The sequence below is a fragment of the Falco punctatus genome (assembly GCF_963210335.1).
Source record: "Falco punctatus genome assembly, chromosome: 9".
NCBI classification, from domain to species: Eukaryota; Metazoa; Chordata; class Aves; order Falconiformes; family Falconidae; genus Falco; species Falco punctatus.
The window spans coordinates 37,864,113-37,888,052 of NC_137589.1; positions in this window are offsets into that span (position 1 = coordinate 37,864,113).

Below are 23,940 nucleotides of genomic sequence, written 5' to 3' on the forward strand. Positions count from 1 at the left end.
AGTTTTTGCAGCAGCCCAGGCAGCCATCATTTGGCTTCTCAAAGGCAGATCAGAGCAAACCACCTGCAGCTCTGCTGTTTCAGCCACTTCTGCCTTTAAATAGTCTCTGTCTGCCTCAGCCAGAGGGTTTACCTTCAGAAGCCAGTAGTTGAGCTGGAAGCCTAAATTTCAAAGGCACCAAAATGCACAAAAGTTGGACTCTTCAACAAATACTCCTCATATTTGTGTGCTTCAGTAGTTCCCTCGCTCTTCAGACCATTACCACCCAGTGCCAGGAACAATTTATTCCATTAGGTAAGAGCTAGAACTTTTCTGAGCACAACCTACATGCTCTGAGATGTTAACAACTCACCTAAGGCTACATCACGCTTCACAAATAGCTCAGCTTTGATCTTCTCTTGGTTGGTCTGAATGTTACTTCCCTCATCCTCCCTCTCTGCAAGGCACTGCTGTGTCGCGGGGAGGGGAAGCCCTGTGATTTCAGTCTCCTTGGAGACACTGCCACAGCACCCCCTCCTCACCATCGTAAACTATGAGACCATATTGGAGTCATGCTTAGAAATGAATATGTATGTGGAAACTACAAAACAAAAGAAAAAAAACATTTAACACTCAGCTTTTGCAAGATGGCATAGCATTAAACACTTGTTTTTAAAACAACACTGAAATAAGGTCAGACAACCAGTCTTACTCCAGATTTCTGCAAAAAGGACAAGTCTGTAACTCATCCACCCCCTCCTCAAATTTTTCTTCCCCCATTGACTCCTTAGCACTGGCTAAAGACCTCTGTTCTCAAAGCTTTTCCAGAGCCAGGTTAAAGCAGTCTGTGGAAAAAAGGCAGGGTTCAAGAAATGGTTGGGGCCACATCATCCTCAAATTAATTTAAGAGCAGTAGATAATCAGGACACTCCTCTCCTTCCCATACGCATTCCTTTGGCAAACCTGCCGCAAGCTCACTCAATGTACACATACAGGCAAGTACATCTGAGAGATGAGCTTTGAGATACATCCTTTTATAGTATCTGTAATAATTTAATAAGCTACATGCTGTTCCCAGAGCACATTCAGGGGAGAGAGAGGTTGTTGTTTTAGCCGTAGCAGCTTTGTTAAGCTTTGAACTGAGGGTATTAGGCTGTACAGCAGTAAATGCACTGCAAGTTGCCTAGTATTTTCAATTTTATCATTTATATCACAGAATCTTAGTACTCTTAAACACGACATTTTTTATGCTGTATCCACGGCCTGAAAAAAAGAGCTGGGTCTTCTGTTGCCATTTATAACATCCCAATAGATCTTAGAGATTCTTACCAAAGGGCAGGTTTAAACATTGCTACAGTAATTAAAATCTAGTGTAGTTTATTTTTTAAAAAAAAAAAAAAAAAAAAAAGGGATGTATCAGGCATTCGCAAGCTTCAGGGTGATGTCCTTTAGAACGGTATTCAACTAGACATATTTTTGTTAATCTCACTTTAAAAACTCAATTTTTCCCAATGAAATAACAACTTCCTCATTTGCAATCTAACTTGTAAGGAAATATTTACACCACATACACTGGTTTATTTATCTATTAAGTGAGCCATATGGCATCAACACTGGTAATTTAAGTGGGAACAGACAAGAAATAAATGGTGCAGAAAGTTAAACCTTAGACAGCCGCAAAGGCCACTTCAGAGATGAGCTTGGACAGAGACAAAAAGAACCATTTCCCGAAGAGTGAGAGGAGCCTGGAACAGAGGTCATTAGGGAAGCCACCAGGTAATCAAGCTAGTGCTGTTCTGTTTACTGGTATGTTATCACGCAGAGTGTAGACCCCCAATCACCTGTCCATACTGTGTTCCTCACTTCATGGTTGGACCTCTGCAGCCCGCTCCGCACGACATGCCGGCTCACCAGCCCCCTCCAGCCCTGCAGTGCAGTGATCTCCCCCAGCACATTGATCTCTCCCAGCACAGTGATCCCCCCCAGCACTGATAAAGGGGAGTAGTCCAAAGAGGAGGCCAAGTAAGCTGAACACCGCCAAAGTGAACCAACACCCCTGCGTTCTGGCTGCGCTAACGGCAGACGTACAAAGCAGGCTTAGGTTGGTGGAGCCATTTGTGGAGACCTGGCCAAACTGAGCACAGATCAGTGACTTGAGAATGCCCCCCTGCACTTGTAAAAGCTGCTTCAGAGAGAGGATGAAGAGCAAAGCCTGCCTGGCAGCTCACTCCCCTGGGCTCCTCGTATTACTGGTGCTGGTGAGGGGGGAGGAAAGAATGTAAAACAAGATTTCTCCAGCTCTGCCCTCATCTGTTATGCCTGTTTGTTCTCTCTGCTCACATTTCTAAGTACAGACATGACTCTCACTGCACAATGTGGGGGTAGATAACATTAACCAAGGACATGGTTATCCTACTTATTTGCTCTCAACAGGTAACAGCAGGAGGGTCATTGAGGAAATGGGAGCTGACAGGAGAAGGAGGAGGCAGTTTTAAGTTTTCTGCATTTCAGCAGGGCTAGGAACAGTTAGGTGGCTCACCCCACCTTGATGGGGCATGCTGCGCTAGGACTAGGATGTCAAGGGCAAGATCTTAACTCGGTTCGGCTGACCAACTTACATCGGTCTGCAGCTCAATCGCTGCTCAAGGTGCATGCAACCAAGCTGAATGCAGGAACACAGGGCCAGGACACCAGGGTTGCATGGGAGATAATGCAGGAGGACCACTACTTCCCACAGGGAGCAAAGGCAGGAGATGGCTGGTAGGGGCAGGCAGGCTCTGAGTTGAAGCAGAGCCAAGAGCAGACCCAGTGCAAACCTCCAGGAGCTGTGAGGAACAGGGCACTTCCCTTCCTCTGCTCAGTTTTGTCAGATGCACTTGACCACAAGGTCATCTAAGTGCCCCAAAGGAGTCCCACACCCATTTTTCAGCCCACTTGAAAAGCAACACAGAGTTATTTCAGTTTTTCCCATTTACATTATTTATCAACATTATCTTGCCTGGTTCTCCTGCTCAGTTTGGATTAGCACACACAAAGGCAGAGGTCAGCGCTCAAAAGAGGAGCCCCTCCACAGCCAAAGAAGAAAGACAGCAGAGCGCATGGCAGCGACAGGGTGTGGGATCTGCAGCAGCAATGCTGGCTTCAGGACCCAACCTGCGGTGCCTTGAACAGCCTTAGTGACCTGAAAAACTACATAACCACCTTCCTTCCAGATGGGTGGCAGCTGCAAGTCACTGTGGAGAGTCCCTTGTGATTCCTGACATCACCTTGGTACCCAAGGCACCTACAATGAAGGAGTGTAGGTCTTGGTACTCTTTACCTTCTGGTTAACATTTTATTTTAATAAGACGACAGGTCAAGTCCTTACACAGCCCAGTAGCACCGGTACAGACCTTTTTGTGGGCAGAGGGAGATAAGGAGCATGCTGGCTTCCAGCTCTTGTTAAAACATGAAGTATCGCTTGCAGAATACTGCAGCCAGCATGATACACCAGCTCCTGCATGACAAGGAACAGTGCCCAACATTTGTCAGCATTAACTGGAAAAAAGCAGCATTTCTCCATACTTATTAAGATAAGAGCCCCTCCCAATGTTATTCCTACTGGGGAATTCTGTCGTGGTTATCCCATTATTGAAGTGGTAAGCAGTGTTTGGAGCATGAAGGTTTTGGGGAACAAAAATCTCTTTGGTTATCTTGAGAAAATAAATGTGTTTAAAAAGGCTGGAGTCTAACATAGGGACTATGTGGAGGGAAATACTGGAGTGCTGGGAATTTTAAAAGGCCTGAGGTATAAACATTTCCACAGCTACCTGATTTGGAAACCAAGAAATGGGAGGATAGTTTAGTTTATTATGAGGCCGATTTCTTTTCTGATTTCTATAACAGAGTGGTTTTATGTGAAACGATAGTCAGTGCCACAGCTAGTTAAATAAAACAAGTGGGAGAGAGAAAAGAAATAATTCTGAAACCTTTCCAAAATGAAGGCTTTCTTCCAACCCAGGAGCCATAAATAAAATCAAGTATTTGCCCTCGGGGAAGAACTTAACACAACTCCAATTCAGCTAAAAGAATCTCTTACCAAGGCACGTCTTTGCCCTCACAGCCTGTTACCGTGCCTTCTCGTTGCTCTCTTCTGCTAGGAAGTCAGAGTCACTCTCTGCATTTAATAGCTGTGCCCTACCAAAAGTCACCCTGAAGGAGCCAACAGAGCCAATAAAATCAGGACAAGTCTGATTTCTAACAATTGCAGTTCCCTGAAACACGACTTCAGCCATCAAGGTTTATCAAGCAGCCTGCACAACCCACCGAGCCCAACACCTCCCACCACCAGGGCCTGAGTTGCTCACAGCACCGCAATGACCCTGTTCCTTGCAAGACAGTGCAGAAGTTGCAGAGCTTTCCGCTGCTGCAGGATTGTTTCCCCATACTTGAACACATGCTCTGTATGAAGCTGTTCCAGGTTGGAGGGCTTATTTCAGAAGGGGCACCCAGCAAGCCAGTTGACCACACTGTGAACCATTTGCAATCCAAGTTAATTTTCCCCATCCATCTGAAAACCACACAGAAGCCAAACAAAAATCACATGTGAAGACCCATGTGGCACAGTTTCCCCCTCCTTCTTTCACTGGTGAAATACTGTCTTCCTCCATCTCAAAAGCAAAACAAACCCCGAAACCAAAAGAAAACCAGAGCCTTTTACAAAGTGGGGAAGTCCAGTGCAATGGCTTGCATGATGTCAAGATGGCAAAAGACTTCCTAAAAGTCCCAAAAGTCATACAAAGAGCCACCTTGCTTATGCATATATGCAAATTTCTACATATTAAGGGTTTGTTTGTTATAGTGAAGCACACAAGCCTGATAGTTCGGAACAGACCTAGTTATCAGCCTCAGCTCAACTGCTACTTAGTAGTAACAAACCTACTGCTGAAGAGATGGAAATGGTACCACACAATGTCAGGAGTTTCCACTACATCCATACTGACCTTACACTGGTCCCACCTCCAGTACATTGGCAGGGCTGGATGGCTCCTCCAGCACACCTTTCAGCAGCACTAAGGATGACTACAAGGGGATTGCAAAGTCTGGGGTATACTGCTACATTTTCAAGAAGTATCTTTCTCTCTCCCTCATCTTACCACTTCCCCAATGTTGTTATCCAGTGTGGGCTCCCATTTCTGGTAGTTCAGATTAGCAAATAGCATCAGCAACTGCCAACCTCCTAGATGCCCTAAGCCAGCCACAAATCCAAATGCAACAGGCCAAATCACTTTTTAAAGTCGCTTCCCAGAGAAGTCAGTAGAGCTGCCCCAAATTTACTACAGTATCATTCGAAACAGCGTGGAAAAGGAGTGTATGAACAAGGTCCTGGTCAGGCTGGCTCACGACAATTGGTGACACTACTTTTTTTCCTGAATAAAACCTGTCAAAATCCTGTAATTAAGTGAGAGAATGCCTTTGTTGAGTAGAAGTTATCTTCAAATACCAAAAGCACCGTGTATGAAGTAAAACTGTGTTCACCTTATTTGTCAAAAGCCTCATTTCCAGCATGATTTACATTCCCCCTTGTAGGCTTTCTAATCTGCCCTAACCTCAAAGTGGTTGAAATAACCCAGAAGTATGCTCAGTGGCAATGGGGTGCTGAGGCAATACGGTCATCTTGTTTCTAACCTGGCGGCTTCTGCATTTCTCTTCTGCCTGCGTGTTTACAACAAGGTAAAGTACCCTTCCAAAGGTATTACAGCTATTAACCTCAGAGCAAGACAAACCAAACCCTGAATAGATGCGCCTGTAACTGTTTGCAGACTGCTCCAAAGCATGTTACGACTCCTTTGTAAAGAAAACAAATCACACACAAGCATGCTCGCACTGTTAAACAGTATGTGGAAGACTTGGGAATTGTTTTTAAATGAAAGCTGCTAGCACAGCAGATGCACCATTACTGCTGTTTGCAGGGGGGGGGGGTCGTTTTAGGTAGAGCAGCCTTCTGCTGCCTTCGCAGCCATCCCAGCTCTGGAGTTGTCTTGAGCGGCTCTGACAGCTGCTTCACTGTACAGAGGACCCTGAAACTCCACAGCAGAGGCCCCCCAACTCAGCAGGATACCCTAGAGCCTGCAGAGAACAGCAGCTTCCATTACTTCTAAACAGTCAGCAAAATGACCCAAGACCCTCACAAGCAGCAGAAATGAGAATCCACCAGAAAACGTGCTTCATGGGATGAGGAGGCTGCATCCAGCACCACATGGAAGGACCGAGCTTTCCCAGAAGAAATACTTCCCCACAGGGCCCAGCTAGGAATGTGCCTACAATAGCATGGAAATAATACGCCAATATTCCAACTCCAGTAACAACACTGGAAATGCTGTTTGCCAAAGCTGATTCATGCATCCAAAGGGCAGGGGGCAGGGGGGGAGAATGTGTGTGATTTTAACACATCTTGTTCCTGCCGCCTGCTTCTCTCTGCTTCTTTGAATTTCAAAATTCACATGCTGTAATTGGAGTTTCATGAAAAACAGAATTTCTGTCATATGAGAAACTGACATTTTGGCATGTTTTTACACTGAATCAGAACCCCCACCCACCCACCCCCCAAAAACATCTAAAATTTCTCATGAAGTGACAATCTAAAAAAAAATCCAGTTTTGAACCCAACCATATTGAAACATTTAAACATTTTGTTTTAAGAATGTCAAAGCAATGTAACAAATTAAATCCTGCTAAAGTATATCAACATTTTATGTGAAGAATCCAAACAAACATGGAAACAAGGATTTTAGCTTACCAAAGCAAAACAAAAACGTTCCTCAGTTGAAAATATCTGTGCGATTGACACCTCTCAGTAAGACATTCTGATTTTGATGAAACTGCGTTTTCTGACAGAAAATTGTTCCATCATAAATTTTGATTAGCTTTCCTGCAATATAAACATGTTTGTTTTACACATGCCTACACGCAAATGTCACTTTGCAATATTTTCATTGGTTAGGTGCCTCCCCATAAATATCAGGATATTACACTGAGTCTACATTGGTTTCTCTGCATTCCCCCCTCCCCACGCAGAACAGGTACATTTATCATCTGATTAAAAACATTATTTATCTTTATATAAAAACATATATTTCCTAACAAGTCAAGACACTTATAAATAACTTACAATACTACAGCCGAGTGCTAAACATCATGATTTAGGATGAAAGAAGAAACCTTTCTGATCATTGTCCTTTAGTATTTCAAAGCCCATTTTTCATGTTTATTTGCTGTCACTGGTGATAAGTGATTGCCTTGCTGTATTGCATTTCCTCTGTAATGGTGAGTTGTTTGCAAAAGGAATGGAGGACAAGCTGTCACATCAAAGAGAAAAGACTAAAACCCACCAGAAGGTGAAGCAGGGGTTTATTGTCTTTTGCCCTGGGTTTTGACAGTTAATTAGCTCTCATCCAATTTATGCTTGTGTGGCAGCTACACCAGGGTCAACAGCAACAACTCCAAGGTGAGGCAAATGCAAAGGATACAAGACAGGAAAACTTGCTACAGAGCCCCAGGAAAGCAAAGGGCTTCATCTTTCACCCCCAGCCACGACTGATGGACTTGTTCCCTAATGAAGCCTTTGACTTTATTTTTTCCCCTCACCACACGAAGGCTTCTTTCAACAGCTTTGGGCACTGAGAAATTGCCGAAGCGGCTGCTAAATTAAGCAATCAGCATAGCAGCATCTCTGGGAAAATGCTGTCCCTTCAACTTGCTTTTTGTCAGCCACCTTGGGTAGAGGAAGAGGAAGACATCAGTGAGTAGGTGGTAATGAAGGGCTTCGTCGGGAGCCTGCGGTGCTCCATGGGGCTTCAACTTCACTGTCTGCCCTTCAGGACCTTTATCCTTCCCCAGCCACCTCTTCTGCCATCCAAAGATATTTCAAGACTGCAAAGCAAATGTGCTTCCCCCCTTGCTACCTGTTGCTCTTTCTGCTGCTTTAGTGGTCTTTGCCACCTGCACTTTTTTCCCCCACTGTGAGTTTGCAACCCCGAGGGAAGGGAGCAAGCCATGCCCAAGCTACGTTCCTGGGGGAAGAGCAGGAAAGCAGTATTTTCATGCCACAGGATAAAATTTTTGATCAAATCATGTGTCTTAGCCACAGTAAATGCTTAACCCCCGGAAAAGCGCTGCCCTGCTTGATCCCTAGTGAAATGCAGCAAGGCCGCACCTCTGAAAGGAGAGACTGGATCAATTTAGAAGTCAGGTAAACGTCCCAGGGGAACGTAACAGACAGTAGCACTGGACAAAGAATTGGAAAGAGATGCAAATTCACTTTATATTAAGTATCCACTGAACGGGAACTTCTAGACATAACTGAACCAGTTGAGGCTCAAACCTGGAGACCCAGCCTTGAATACCACAGAGCTCCTTGGCAACGCCTAAGATGTGCCCCACCTCCAAGTGAAGTCTTCATACCTCATAGAAAGTATCTGTTGCCTCAAAACACAGGTTATTTTCTAGACTTACCCATTCAGACATTACCCAAGCAAAGCCAGGCAGTTTCTAGGTACACAGGAAGCATCTCTCCTACAGAGACACTCCTAGAGGCAGCCTCATTTAGCCACATTAAATATGGAAAGCACTGCAGTAAAACCAGCACTGGCACAATATCCAGAGTCCTATCTCAATATCACACCTTCCCCGTGATAGCACCGATGGGATCCAGCGGCTGAATGGGCGCTTCCTGCCCCATGCTCCCGTGAGGGATGCTATATGTGCATCCCATCAACGATGCCATACTCCTTTATATTCTCTTCATAAAATACATTGAAACATCACCAGCAAACTGGAAGCTTAAAGCACAGAATTATCCAACTTTTTCTAGCGAAGTCACTTCTGGGGCAATCTCCCCCAAGCGAGCCAGTGTGCAACAGGAGTCACCACAAGCAAAGTCTGAGCTGCCAAAGACAGCAGTCACCCTTCTGCTCAAAGCCTCTGGAGGCAGACTGTGATTTAACCACTCGTGAGACGCAGCAACGAGCCCACACAAATCACCTGCAGGAACTGAACCTGGGTCTCAAGGATGCAAAAGGCCGAGAGATTCCAGCTGAGCTGAAGAGCCCATCCCCAAACATCGGGCCAGCAACAGCAGGGGAGCCAACACCTTGTCCTAATCCCCTTGGAGGTACCAATAGAGCCAACACACTTCTCACATAGCTCCTCTGCTACCAAATGAGGTGCAGCCACCTCCGTGACTTCCCCTATGAGAGCCCATGGCTGAAGTGACAGAGAGGGACCTCCATATTATTAGAGAGCTCAGCTCAAGTTCACGGAGTGCAACTTCAGATTCATCACCCAGCAGCCCATGTCAGGAGCCTTTTCTCTCCAAATTGACAATGCAGACCCAGCTGTCCCTCTGCAGGGCCAAAACTGTCACCTCTCAAAGCACAAATGCCTGTTTCCTCTGACTACAAGGGCTCAGACCCACCTCATCCGAGTACCTAAGGCCAGGTGGGAAGCTTCTAGCTCCCGCAGCCTATTCCTAACATCATCCAGCATAACCTTATATTATGCAAAAAAGTACAATGCTGTCTTAATGAAGGACAAATGTTAATACAAATTGCATGAAAGTGGTCTCATGAGACACATGCAGCAAACTAAACAACAGACTAAACTTAGCCTGTGAGCTTGTGGCTTTGTGTTTCTCTCAGCTGTGAGTCATTGTGTGGGGTAGAAAACTGCCTTCCTCCCCTAAAATATCATGGAAAATAAGCAACGCCTCACGTTACAGTAAGAGAGGCTCTACACAGCAGGGGCCAGAATTGTGTTACTCTCAGGGAGCCTGAATACTTGGCAACGTCGCAGCCAAATCTGTCAATTACATTTCACACAGGCCATTGAGCAACCAGCAGAAGAGAATCATTTTCAGCCAGTCCTGATCCAGCAAGGTTCAGATTAGAAACAGGATAAAGACCCTTCAAGTCAAGGTCACCTACCTCCTTTCTCTTTGGTTCCTTGAAAGCCTCGTTCCAATCTCCTCCCTTGCTACCATGAACGTTGTGCACAGCACAGGTCCTTTACCCGAGGTGACATGATCTGTGACTGCTGCCTCGGGACTTGGATGCACTGCCCGGGAAGGCTGCCAGCCAGCCGGGGAAGCGAGCACCTCTCGCAGATTAGCAATGAGTCCAAACAAGCCTTTCTTCTGCACAGTTTTGGAAGTTTGAGAGTTTGAGCATGTACCCTAAGTGCTTCCCAGCAGATTTCACAATTTTGCATTGGCAAACATTCAGTGATTCAGCTCTGGTCTCCCTCACCTTCAAAAATATGCACATCAGGTACCCCAGTGTGTGTTACCTGAGTATGTCCCTGTGAAGCACCACGACTCACCACACTGCTTTAACTCAGGTACTGCATCCGATTTGCGGTGTGAGCATTAAAAAAATAAGGCACTGAATAGTCAGCTCAAAGGGAAGGCAAGTCAGAAACCCTGAATCCGAGTCTTCTGCTCTGATCAGGAGACAGTTTCCTCTGTACATGCTTCTCTTTACAAAGGAAAACAAGTTCCTTAATACCAACTCCAGGACATAATGCATAAACATGAATAGACAGTCACCAGGGAGAGGTAAGAAATACACATATATGCAGACTGACAGCAGCTTTCCACGTGTTTAATATCCAAGCATACCAACTATTGCCTGCTTTGAAACAGTGAGCCATGACTAGGGCCACAAGATGGGAGCCCTCACGTGCCCTCCCTGCAGCAGCAATTAATCACGCAGCACAAGGAGTCAGAAAAGTCTCAAATGCCATGACCAAGGCAGGTGCCAGGCTCTAGAGAAGAGATTCCCAATCACATAATGGAGGAGAAGGACCGTGTCTTGTCTGAAACATAGCAAGACTAGCCAGATGGGCTTTGTACCCACACCAGGCTTTTTCCTAGATGTTTTTGTACTAAATTCCTCCAGCCCACACCCCTGAGGAGCACCAGACACCTCCACTATCTCTCACCAAGGATTATTGACACTCCTTATGGGTTTTTCAGAGACTGCACGGGGGAGCAGAAGCTTGAAACCAATCACAGCACTTTACCACCTTCTCCATTAAAAGGCTTTTTCAAATACCTGCTGCTTCTCAAAAGATCTGAGTACGCAGGATAGCCATCACCTCCAGCGCATAATGACCTGTTTAAATATCTGTTTTCCTTTGGGAAGAACACAGTGAGGCTTTTGAGAATGGATTATAGAAGGTAAAACTTGTAAAGGAAGATCAACAGTTGGACATCAAGTCCCTCTCCATTTCAAAACCATACCTAGAAGCACATTTTTGACATGTGCATGCATATCTTTTGTCAATGGAGCTGTCAGTCAGACTCATGAGAGAGGGTTGAGGGGGTTTTTTTGAGCTAACTTCAAACCAATATTTTTTACAAACGCCGCTTTTCATGTCTGACTGCACTGCAAATCCATTATGGATAAGGAAAGTAGTCCTAAAACACAATTAAGAGATGGAGTCATGAGGCTGTAGCCTTGCAGCTATGAAGCAATGACCTCAGCGCAAGGAACAGATAGAAGATACGCTAATCCCTATTAAAGAGAGAAGCTGGCAAATAATGCTTTCTAAATCATTTAAATTTGCAGCACACTGAGCCGAGGGCACGTGAGGCTGGAGGGGGAGCTGATGTAGCTGTGCCAATAGATTTGCCTGCTCCCCAGGGCTCAAGAGATGCCCTGCTAGCAAAGGCACCAGGGAGCTGGATGAGCACTGTGTGTCTAAAAACATGCACACAAACATACCCAATTTTCAGTCTCATCACCCAGGGACTAGAGGACTTTCTGCTGGGGGCCTCCCTGCTGTCGCAAAGCAGCCTGGCTCACACGAACCAGGCGTAGCTTTAGGTTCAGGATGTCACAGCTCCAAAGTAGCCCTCAGGAGATGCTTCATTGAAAAGCTTGTCCCAGGCCTTTACCTGCATCTTTTGTGTCTTCCTAGTTCTACAGAGGAGCTCAGAGCTCCCACGAGCTCTCAAGCACCCTCTGCACAGAAGTTACAACACAAGGTCATCATGGGCAACACTCTCCTGGCAGGCTTTTCTCCTCCCTCCCCCCAGTTTCAAAGCCCTTGGCTTTTGAACCACTGCAAAGCCTTCAGCTTCGAGCAGTCATTGGAAAAAAAGGGTGATGCAACCTGTAGGAGGAAGAGACGTCAGAGGAGAAGCAGTTGAGCAGGGGAAAGAGTCTCCATTCACCGCAGGTCTGCTGGCAGTCGGAGATTATGAGATGCAGCTGGGAGGAGAAGTGCCATTCCACAATCAGTCAAAGCAGCGGTGTTTCTTTTAGAGGCATTCAGATGCCTGGGCATCCTACTGAGTCTCCAAATAAATAATATTTGATTGTGACAAGTGCCTGGCATACTTCTGAATGCCATAAGAAAATAATGCACGGGCATTATGAAAATATTAGGGTGGCATAAGTCAATCCCACTCATCCTATTAAGAGCAACAGAAAAAACCAAAAGCCCACACGTTTGATACAAAAAAAAAAAAAAAAAAAAAAAAAAAAAAAAAAAAAAAGAAAGTCCTCACCACCATTAGCAATCATAAAAGCCACATTTCTGGCAAGGATCAAGCTACCTGCAGAGAATTCACTCTCCTTGTCTTCTGACAAGAAGCTCAAGGGAAAAATACCATCCATCCCTCTTTCGTCTATACGCTCCATTCTGCTCCATATGGTGCTGCCTGATAGTAAATGAAAAATTAAAAACATTAGCACCAGCCTCTGCCCTCTCCTCCCCCACCACTTTCTCCCTGCAGTGACTGTACAAAATATGCTGGCCCAAGCTGGAGATGGAACCATTTAACTGCTGGGCTCCGGAGTCACATATGAGCTCTCTGTTGCCTGCTCCGTTCATAGATGCCAGTTTTGCCAGGTACCGACTGTCCTTCTCAATTATTCCATCTTGGAAAATAACCCTATTGACAGACTGAAACTCTCCCCATGGTTGTTTTTTTTTTTAATTTAAAACATGAAAATAAAGAAACAGACAATCAGAAATTAAAACTGACTAAAATTTGTGTTTGAGGCAGGCAGCAGTAAGATGTAATATTATATAGCAGTCCTTCCACAACTGAATTTGTGCAGGTATCTTTTCTCATTAGAAAAAATTAAGTCTGAACTAAAAAAAATGGCAGTAAATTCCAGTCATAACCTGCAACTGCCATTTTACTTTATGTCTTAGATCCCTTCAAAATCAGCTTCAGCATGTGCAGTCAGCCCCTTCACAAAAATACTATAAAGCAGGATCCAAACATATTTTTGGATACTTGGGAGCAACTGAATGAATAGCCCAGGGACTGGGGGAAGCAGTCAGCAGGCACCGAGGGTTTATTTTTATTATTCCTGTAGCATCCAGGAGTGGAGGCAGGGGCAGATGCCACATCAGCTCAGGGAAAGCTGTCCCTCCCCGGTGCAGGCAGCAGGAGTCAAAGCCAAACAAAGGGAGAGGAGGTCACGGTGAAACGTGCGCGGCGAATGTGACAAGTAATACATGCCCACGTGTGAGCGTGTGATCTCTATAGGTTAACCTTGGCTCCTTGCAGAACAGCCATTATAATCATCCCGGTTTTGCAGGCATCACAGCCTTTTGGAAAGATTTGAGCGCTGAGGGTAATTAAGCTTCGTCATCAGGCTATCACAGCGACAGCCTTGACTTTCACAGGCAGCGCTGCGGGCCCCGCTGAGCTTCCTGCGCCCAGGGATGCTCTGCCGGGGGGATCTCTGCCCTGCAGGCAGCGCCGCGGCCTCGCACCTCCAGCCCCATCAGCAATCACCCAGCTCTGCTCATCCTCGCTGGCCAAGAGTGAAACCCATTCATCGGAGGGGTACAAGCGCTGCCTTTATGAAGGATGCTTTGGCACACACACTTACACGCACGTACATGTCTGTCTGCTGTGGAAGGCACTTGGCAGGGTACCAGGGCAGAGCCACCAAACAAAACCACCAGTGATCAGCCGGCTAGCCCAGGAGCCTGAGGCGATGGAGAGTCGATCCCTCACAAAAGTTTCAGTATGTTTTCAGCAAGAGGTTGCAAGAAACATTGATGCAATTGCTCCAGCAACATTTCCATGTATGTCCATGATCTGAAACAGCAACAGGGCAGAGCTGGCTCTGCTCACACAGGAGTACCAGCTAAGGTTCAGGCTGCCCATCGGGGTCCTTGTGCAAGGTTTGGGATGCTGCAGTCCCTGTCCTCATCGGCCTCCACACCAAAATGTTCCCACCAAGAGGATATGGCCATAACATCCCTCAAGCAGAGCCCACTCAAACAGCCTGGAGAAGCGTGCAAAGGAAGAGGCTGCAACAGATCTCCATTTTTCATTCATTCTGTGGAAAAAAGCTTGCTTCGAGATTTAAAAAGAACCTGATAACTCCCCAAACTGCCTCAGACTTCCTAACTGCCACACCAACAAACTCTACAGCCCTAACTACAATTCATTGGGCATACTTCAGCCCAGCACAAGCCAAGTGCAAAGCAAGCTGCCTGCTGGAAGGAGACACTGGCTTCATCATTTAGCAAAACCTGTATAACCTGAGTATTCACTGCTCTTCCCACCCTCCCGCCTCCTACAGCAGCAATGGCAGCTGTTTCCCATAAAGGGAGAATGGAGAACAGGATGCATGAGGCTTGCAAACTGAGGAATAAAAGAGGTGATAGTAGCCTATAAATACCAGGGAACAGAGAGGAGAAATTCAAGGATAAAAGTGAGAAGTAGCCTGAAACTGGACATGGAAAAATCCTTGCTGGGCACGATGGAGCTCTTTATATATGCAGAGAATTACAAGGAATATCATTTACCTGAAGAACATGACTATAGATGCTCAAAAGAAAATGAAAAGGTACTTGCAGAGAAACACAGTAACATAAATCCCTCTCTAACTAGAATATTGTTCGAGCCACACTTGGATATTCACTCCATCTCTTACAGAAGGCAAAGAGATTCATACCTAATCAAAAAAACCCTACCATAGCACAGGTCAAAAAGTCAGTCCTATCTAGTAAGCCTTTGCAAAGCACACCTCTCAACTAACTGCCAGACCAAGTACTTTTTATTAAACATACTTTTACCATATACATAAAAAAGAAATCTAGCAGCAGAGGGCTATATGAGAACGCTCATTCTCAGTTGTTTCTCCAGCCAGAAGGACAATGCCACATATGCAATGCATATAAAGAGGTAATTTCTGTTCTCCTTAAAAAAAAAAAAAAATAAAAAAAATCAATGGGACTTTTGTCACAGACAATGTCAAAGTCCAGATTTCACTCCAGAGCATTTAAAATGCATTTCAGTTCACCATGCTTAGAGCAAAGAGCCGGCCAGGATGCCATTCTCTCTCCCCATTTAAAGGAGTGGCTAGGTATTTGCCAAGCTTTGAAGTACGTGCCATCATTGCTGAAGGCAGATCACACCAGGGGAAGATGCTTTCTTCCACTTTAACAGGCAAGGCTACCTCCTCACATCCCTCTCAGATGCAGCCATAGCTGCCTGCACGTTTGTCCCTGCTCCCCATGGCTGTACTTATCAAAGGGGCCCAGGAGTGCCACACGCAGCAGCCAGCCTCATCCACAACTCTGGCTGCTCAAAGCACATCGTGCTCTACACTCTGGAGATCCTCCTGCTCCTGTGCTCAAGCCACGGCCATCAGCAAGAAAAACCCAGGTACACCACCAACGCAGTCTCCCTCATCGCCTTCCTACATAGCTACACTCACCGGCACAGAGAAATGCAGCCAATAAAACCAAGAACAAAACCAGAGATGAGACGTTCTCCCTCGGAAGGAGCAGGGGAGCAGACAAGCTGAAACTTGTTTCAGCCAGGCTGAAGCAAAGGGTAACCGCTTCGGATCAGGGTGGCAATTCCCTTCAGACAAGGGTTTCCCTCCCTCAAGTCAAAAGTTTGTGATATAGCCACCAACCTAAGCTTTTGGGATGTGCTGAAATTAAAGAGGATAAGCAGAGTCCATTAAAACCTGACACACAAAAGGGGCAGGCAACCCCCACCACTCGCAAATCCAGGCATACAGGCGCGCTGCTCGCTGACATGGCCTGAGCTCCAAGCCCACAGACACACTGGCAGATGTCCCCGGGGCTTTTGCAAGCCTTTGAGGCTGTTCAGTCGAGTGTGGAAGCTGTCTATGAGCCCCTGTCATCGCTTTAGCTTCTCTGTTTGAAGGTGTCTATAGACTTGGGGGCCCCGTGCTAATGCAGCACAGTTGCAGGAAAAGCTCTGAGGGAAGCTTAAGACCAGGATAAACAACTTCTTACAGTTAATAGTTTTCTCAGTATTTCGACCAGTGCAATGCCAGTCACCCAAAGGCAGGGCTGTAAGTCTCAACATTAGCACAGGCGTGATAGAAAGTGCTTTTCAGAAAGTGCTTTTCAAGGTCTATCTTCCTGCTAATACTGGATTACTTTATATTGTATCATAAAAATTGTCCAAATGGCAGTTCAACAAGCCAGGACTTGATTCACAGACCTGCCATTTTACTGATGCAGCTGAGGTCAAGAACTACAAATAGAGCAGATAATTAGAAGGGAAGTGCATGCTGCTGAGCAAACACATCAGGCATGGGAAGATTTTCTGCTCTGGAAAGGTAGAGAAACTGCGTTTACAGAACTACCCAGGCACCTTTTTTTTTATATTGGTTAGAAAACACATCCACCAAAAAACAAGGACTTGAAGGCTTACAAATACCAGAATATCAACCTGTATTCATTGCAGTTGCTTCTTTAGGGTTTGAACACTGGGCTCTGTATAGATCTGAAAGACCAAATTCACCAGTGGTGTAACACAATGCAGACAGCCCTCAGCAGAGCTGTCCCCTTATTTCCTAGGAAAATGAGATATCAGGGACAACCCTTAGGGACTAAGTAAGAGATCACATTCATTGCTGGAAGAAATGAAGAGAAATGCAGTGCAGCAAACAGAGCTGTGCACAGTTTCCACCAGCAGAAAACAACAGGCTTCGCTGTCTTGTTTTGCACCCTGGAAAGTAGAGCATGGATGCCTCCCACCTGGGAGAATTCAGTTGTCGTCTGCTGGGAGAGAAATGTTTACTCTGACACAGAAGCAAAATACCAAAAGCTTTTCCTTCAGCTTGCCTTAGCTATGAGTTTTGCGGGGTTTCCTGTTTCTTGTCAAGATTTGGTTAATTTCTGTGTTTCACTTTCTTCTCAAAACCTGGCAAAAGACCACCTGTTTTGGATACACCTTTGTGTCTAAGGACATGGCAGACAAACAGTCCATTCATGCTTTTAAGAGATACTGTGCGTGTGGACATCAGGCAGTATTCAGGTGCTTCAGAAGACATACAATCCACATAATTCATCTTGTCAGTAGAGTAATGCTATGCCATTGACAAAACCCCTACATAAACACCCAGCTGGTAATATGATTGCACCCTGAGGAAAAAAAGATTGATAGTCCTAGTGATTTTACTGGGCTATAACAACAGAAGCCATCTTTGTCCACATATTTCTCTGTTCTGTTCCTAAAATGTTACTAAGTACAACCGCCTGACAAAGGTGAGCTCTACAAGTTAATAACACATCACAGAGAGCAAGCAAAAACCCCAGTGCTAAGCTTGAAGCTGCAGCCCTTTTGCTCACTAATGAAGCTGCAGACAGCAGAGATATTTTTAAGATGCCTGCAAACCTTGTTATAATCCACAAATAAAAGTTTTGCTATGATAGGAAGACACAGAATGTTACAGAAAAATAAAAACTAAAATATCTCCCAGCGCTATTAAAAATGCCCTAAAGAGCCAACAGAAAAAGCCTTACCTGACATAAAGCAAAAATTTAAACAAATATTCTTCAGGGTTGTAATTCCTGGAACAAAACTTATTAGAAAATTTAAATTAATTCCGCTCCAGGCGTTATGATACACTATCAGTTACTCCCTTACCCCTCCCGGGAAATATTTCACTATTGCTGTCAGTCAACTGCTTGAATGCTCGGAGTTTACCAGCTGCATAACATATATTGATTTTTGATGAATGACATCTCTCTCTGGGCCATTATGGTTTTGTTTTCAAACCTTATTTAATTGTTCGCCTATTTTTCAGTGAAATAAATGCAAAGTGTTTATTCTCCAAAGGCTGTAAACAGAGATCTCAGGTCTAGTTTCTATGACAACCTCACTTGATACAGCAAACCTAGATTATCTCTAATGACAGACATGAAGTTTAAATTGCGCTTTCTGCACAAACAGTGCACTGTTGACCTTTTATTGAAAAATGGAATACAGCGTGATTAGCATAATGTGCTATATGAAAGGGAAAATTGTGGAATAATGCAGATTGTACTCTAATCATAACTACAGTGCTAATCTCTAGCAAACTCTTTGCCAGAACATGAAGCTTTAAAAATTAAGATTTTTCCCAAACACCGTTCTCAAACCCTGTTAGATAGTAATGCTATCACATTAAATAGATCTCAGATAACACTTGCTGCTTCTGCTGTTTTTCTCTCATTGTGGCTTTTAACAGGGGAGTAAAAGTGGATAGCTTATGTAGAAATATGGCAAAAAAATTCCAGCTATGAGAACTATTTTTAAACCTCCTGAAGGCATTTTTTTCTCATGCTTACAAATCTGTTTGGAAGCAAGAGCCAAAAGACATAGTCCTTTCTGTCGGGTGCTGTCTTCCAAAACCTGCATGTTTTCCTAGGAGGAAAATCTGCATGTATGCTAGTGAATAAAGCCTAGCTCATCTGCGGAGACAGAGAGGCTGCAGGAGACATTCTGCTTTGCAAGAGCAGAGGGGGAAAATATCTTGCCTTCATATGCAGCAAGTTTCAGCAAGCTTTGATTTTGCCAGCTACGATTTGTTGCTGCTCACAGAAATGTCTGCAGCAGTTTACAAAACGTTAATACTGCAGGGAGTTTGCTGCATGAATTGAGGTTCCCGTTGGAGTTGAAAGTGTCACGTGCTGCTGTAAGGTGACAGCAGGCTGTTAAGTCTGTCCTTCCCTCTGCAGAATACTTTTAATTTTATTTCTTTTTAACCTTTGTGAAACAATAGGAAATATTTCCAACTACTGAATGAGATTTCAGCTCACTTGTATGCAACATCATCAGTGAACAGTCTGGAGACAACCAACCAAACAAAATGATAATTAATATCAAAATACAGTTATAGATAGTAGAACTGATGGGTCAAGGAACTGGGAATGAGACAGAGAAACTTACGTTTCTGCAGGGCCCAAAAGTAAAAAGTGCCTGGTTACTGTCAATTCTCCTTCAAATGTTTAAATTTTTTTTTTTAAAACGTTGGATATTTTTCTAGTGAGTGACAAGTATGGATGAAAAAAATTAACACAGGTCTCCATTGCATAGTAGAAAGTCTTGGATTGTCCAAGCCTAGTCATGAACACCAAAGAGTCATAGGCACTCATCTGTCACTCCTGTTTCTTCCAGGGGATGATATTCAGGAACTAGATCTTATTAGCATCACATCAAAGTGGTCTTTCCATCCCTCCCTATTCAGCAAACAAGCTAAAAATTATTTTCAGGTGCTTGTCTACAGAACAATGCCATTAGAGGAAACCTATTCCCTCATTTCATTCTCACTGTAATGGGTTTATGCCATTAATACCGTCAGCTGAGCTGGTTTTAACCAGCAGTTAAGGCAGCAGAAATAATACAGCACTTTTTTAGCACAGGCAGACCCCGCTGTACTTGCATTCTAAGCAGTTATTCTCCACCACCACTGCCTCTGCCTATCAAGAGATCTCTGGTTTCCAGGGTTTTCCATTTGGCGGTATTATATTTTTCTTAATAAGCATTGTCTTCCACTACAGCAATTGACAGGAAGAAATCAATTAATTTAAGAGGCATCCGCTTGTTTTCACATGGAGTGATTACACTTGTAAATGTAATCCTGTCATTTGATATATAAGATAGCAAACTGTGTGTTTGGTAAGGTGGTGTGTCCCAAGCTTAAGTATTTCCAATCCCTGCCACATTGCCCAAAACTCACCCACTATGATTTTAAACCTCACTGCCTCATCTGATGGCAAAAAGCATTTGTGGTGCTGCTCAAGTAGCAAGTTAAGGGACAGAAGCTATATTGACCATATCTCACAGTGTTAATCAAGTGACATATTCAAATGTTACCACACATTTTATAAATCTTTACCAAAAAAAAAGAAATCATCAAGGTAAATATTGACTACAAAAATGGCAGCAGAAGACAACATGTCCAAACAGTAACTTTACAGGCAGTCTTGCTACCCAATGGTATGTCTAAACACAAATAAATGAGTGCTTTTAGGGACATTGTAAATTATAAACCTATTTAAACATAGGCTCTCACCACTAGCCTCTCTGTCAAACTGATACCCTGGCCATTCACTTCCACAGGTCAGAAGAATGTAATTACTTCCTTGTGCTTCTACCACATTTCTTCAGTTTCCATCATAATATTTTTAGTTAGGATACTAACTAATTTTGGTACCTCCAGTTCATTCTTATCCTCTGTTTCACATTTCCTTCAGGCACAGTTTGCATAGCTCTAGTCACTTGTACAAATATTTAAAACCAGCAAGACAAACCAAGCATAACAAATCCAGAAATAAAGCAACTCCCCCAGAAGCTAATGTTTACCCAAAACAGAGTATGAAATATTCCACACGTGTCACCAGGCAACCTCTTCTGTGTCTCTAAGGTAGGATCTGATGACCCTGTGGGTAATAACGACCAAAGAGCTGAGGTCCCTGCCATTTCTGCATCCCTGCTGTGGGCCCTCAGTTGTTCAAGCTTTCCAGCCTGCTCTACGCCACCCTGGAAGGGCTGCAGCTCCTGTAGGCTGAACCAGGTGCAGACTGTGGGATGATGTCAGTCCCACACTCACCATACAGAGGAGCTTGGACTCCAGGCCAGCCACAGACCCGGGCATCCCCCATCAGACTGACCTGTGAGCAGGAATCACCATCTCTCTTTATTGTCCCATGTCTTCAACAGAGCTGGGATTTGGCTACCCTAACAAAGTGAATGAAGCAGTTCAATTGGGCAAGAAAAAAAATAACTGACAGACCTAATTAAGTAAATTATTCCCACCAAAGTAAAGCCTGTTGTTAAGATCACCAAAAATTCATGCTAGCTGGTACAATCACCTTCCTGCAGTAAGTAAACACCTCCTACAAAAAGTCAGACAGCTGAAATACCATTTATTTTGAAATGAACTTTTAGCCCCGTGGCTCAGCCAAGCATCCGCTTTTTTTTTTTTTTTCCTGTCTGAAACATAACCAGTTTCGTGAGATGCCAGACGGCCAGGAAAGCACTCCAGAGTAGAAGCAAAAAGATACTATTGTCTTGGGACTGCCACAGTCATTGTTCTTACCTATACACATCCCACCACTTCTGCAAGGCTGACACAACAGTTACAAATAGCTCTTCCACTCCCAGCTGCTTAGCAATGCTCTGAATCAAAGCTGGAGCTGGAATAAAGCAAGTGGCAGAAATGAAACAGAAATGTGCTCAGTTGCTGCTGTAAAGACCAGAACCAGGAGTATCAAACAGATGCAAGACTCCAAACTACATTTACCCACGTTTTCATAGACACAGGCAGCTCATCCTGCAGGTGAAACTGGTTTGCCATACACGTAGACAGATTTCCAGTCCTCGGTAAGCTGAGAGAGACCCCTGAAGGGCCACCAAGCCTCGAGCTCCCAGCCCCAGGGAGCTGAGACTGCCCTGTGCAGGCTTCATGGATACAGGGAAGAGCTACAGCACGTGGGTGGCACCAAATCTTTCTGGGGCTCTGAAATAAAGCATCCTGCGATCAGGTTCTGTAGTTAATGTACACTGTTATTCCAGATACGATTCAGTATGCTGTACTATCTACCTATAAGCAAAATTCTTTGTTCTTTGATCCAAGCGCAAACTAGATTTTTAAGTAAAAAACAAGTTGATGTTTACAGTCATATATTTTAAAAGTGATTTTCAATTTTAAAGAAAAAGGAATTCATAAAAAGGGTATCTACTCTTCACAAGAGCTGCTTCCACCATTTGCTGGCATCCTTTCAAATACTCTTGGTAAAGACTAAGGATGTTCAGGACCTTCAACATCTACCATTTCACCCTCTGGGAAGAATGTATCGAAACGAGAGATGTTGGGAAACTATTGTCCCATCCATGGACGACATTTTTAACCAGATCAAGAAAAGCATGAGGGTATGGTTTCCCAAAAAATATTTCTTCAAAGTCTTCATGTGCGCTCACCCCTTTCTTGTTTACCAGCAGGGTAATGAGTTGACACACCACCATAAATGAGTGAATGTGAGCAGACAGACCAAGCCCAAAGTGGGTGATGGCTTGCAGTTAGGGCGGCTTCCAGACCTGCTGGATTCCTGCTATATTGACAGGCTGTAGCGAAATTTGAGAATTACATTATTATTAATCAGAGCCTGTGAAAAACAAGATGAGAGCCAAAATGCCAGGCACGATAGGAATGCTACGCAAAGGTGTCTGTAAACTTCCACTGACCCCTTACACCAACCAGGTCGACAGCTTTTTCATTAATGCTAATGCTTTTCATATTAGTGCTTCACATAAAGAAATCCTGCTGACTGCTGGGGTCAAGGAGTTCACAAGATGCGTTGGCCACGTCAGCAATACACTGGTGATTGTTTCTGACATGACCCCACAGCTAATGAAGGTCCATTTGTGAGGCAATTGCTTTTCACGCAGAAAGAGGTTTGTGCTGAAGGTATAAAACACATCTGGAGCAGGACAGGCTAATTCTTTCACAATGCAGTAATGAAAAAGACCACCATCCCACTGAGACACAGTGTATTCTGTGCGCATAACACGTCCTGGGTTTCTCCTTCCCATTCCTGTCACTTAATTTTCTCAGACACAAGATGCTGCCTCTTCTCCTTGTTGCTAAATGACCAACACCCCTCTATTAACGACCTGCACATCAAGTACTTCACCTGTAAAATCAGACATTCTGAAGCCCAGGTCAACGCTACAGCTCCGCATTTCTCAGCCTACTACATCTCCTGCACACCCTTCATATCTGGCTTTATAGAAGACAAAAGGCTCAGATGCCCTGGAGCACAGGGGTGGCAGCAGCAGGCAGTACCAAGGGCTAACCACAGAGTACCGGTCTTTTGCATCACCACTCGCATCACTGACAATTTTCCTTTGTAGCCTGTAGTTTGAGTCACAGTGCAGAAAGGACCCCAGGAGCAGGGATTGCAGAGTGGCAGAACAAGAAAGCCCCTTAGAAATAGGGTGGCCTTGTTCAAGAAGGGGATGTCTGCAATCTGTTCTATAGTATTCTGCTAGGAGATCCATAGCCACCAGTTGGCCATGGTTAGCCATGGAGTTATCCTGGCTGTGCAATCTGATGTTAGGCAACGTTTCCGCCTCCTCTGGTAGGGATGGGTTCCTGCGTTTGCCCAGGCATGAATCTATTGGAGAATCATCATTGGAGAGAGGTCTGGAGGGAGCTTTAGGAGGTTATCCAGAAAGGGATGAACTCTGGCACTCCTGACAGATATATCTCTAACTTGCTTTTAACACACTCTGTGGAGACCCTCAAGAAACTGCACCAAGAAGCCACTCTTCTTGTCATTTTAAAGAAAGATAGTCTCTATTACTGTGTCTTTCCAGGATCTCAGGAACATCCTTCACTTTCTATAAATTATGCTCTTCTGTAATAGCCTGGAAGCTCTCTTCTCTAACAGATAACACCTTACCTGTTTATGAAAGACCTTCACAGACTTGTATGTTTAATTTGTTAGTGAACAATGCTTTCATTACCTAATAGGAGGGGCTACATGTATGATGGGGAACTGCAGAATTATGGGGTTTCAATCATTTTCACCCTGAGGAGAACAAGTTACCGTAACACTGTATGAGTATATGGGTATTACAAGATTTTGCGGAGGAAGGGATTGCATGCAAATCAACCAAGTCAAAAATCTAGA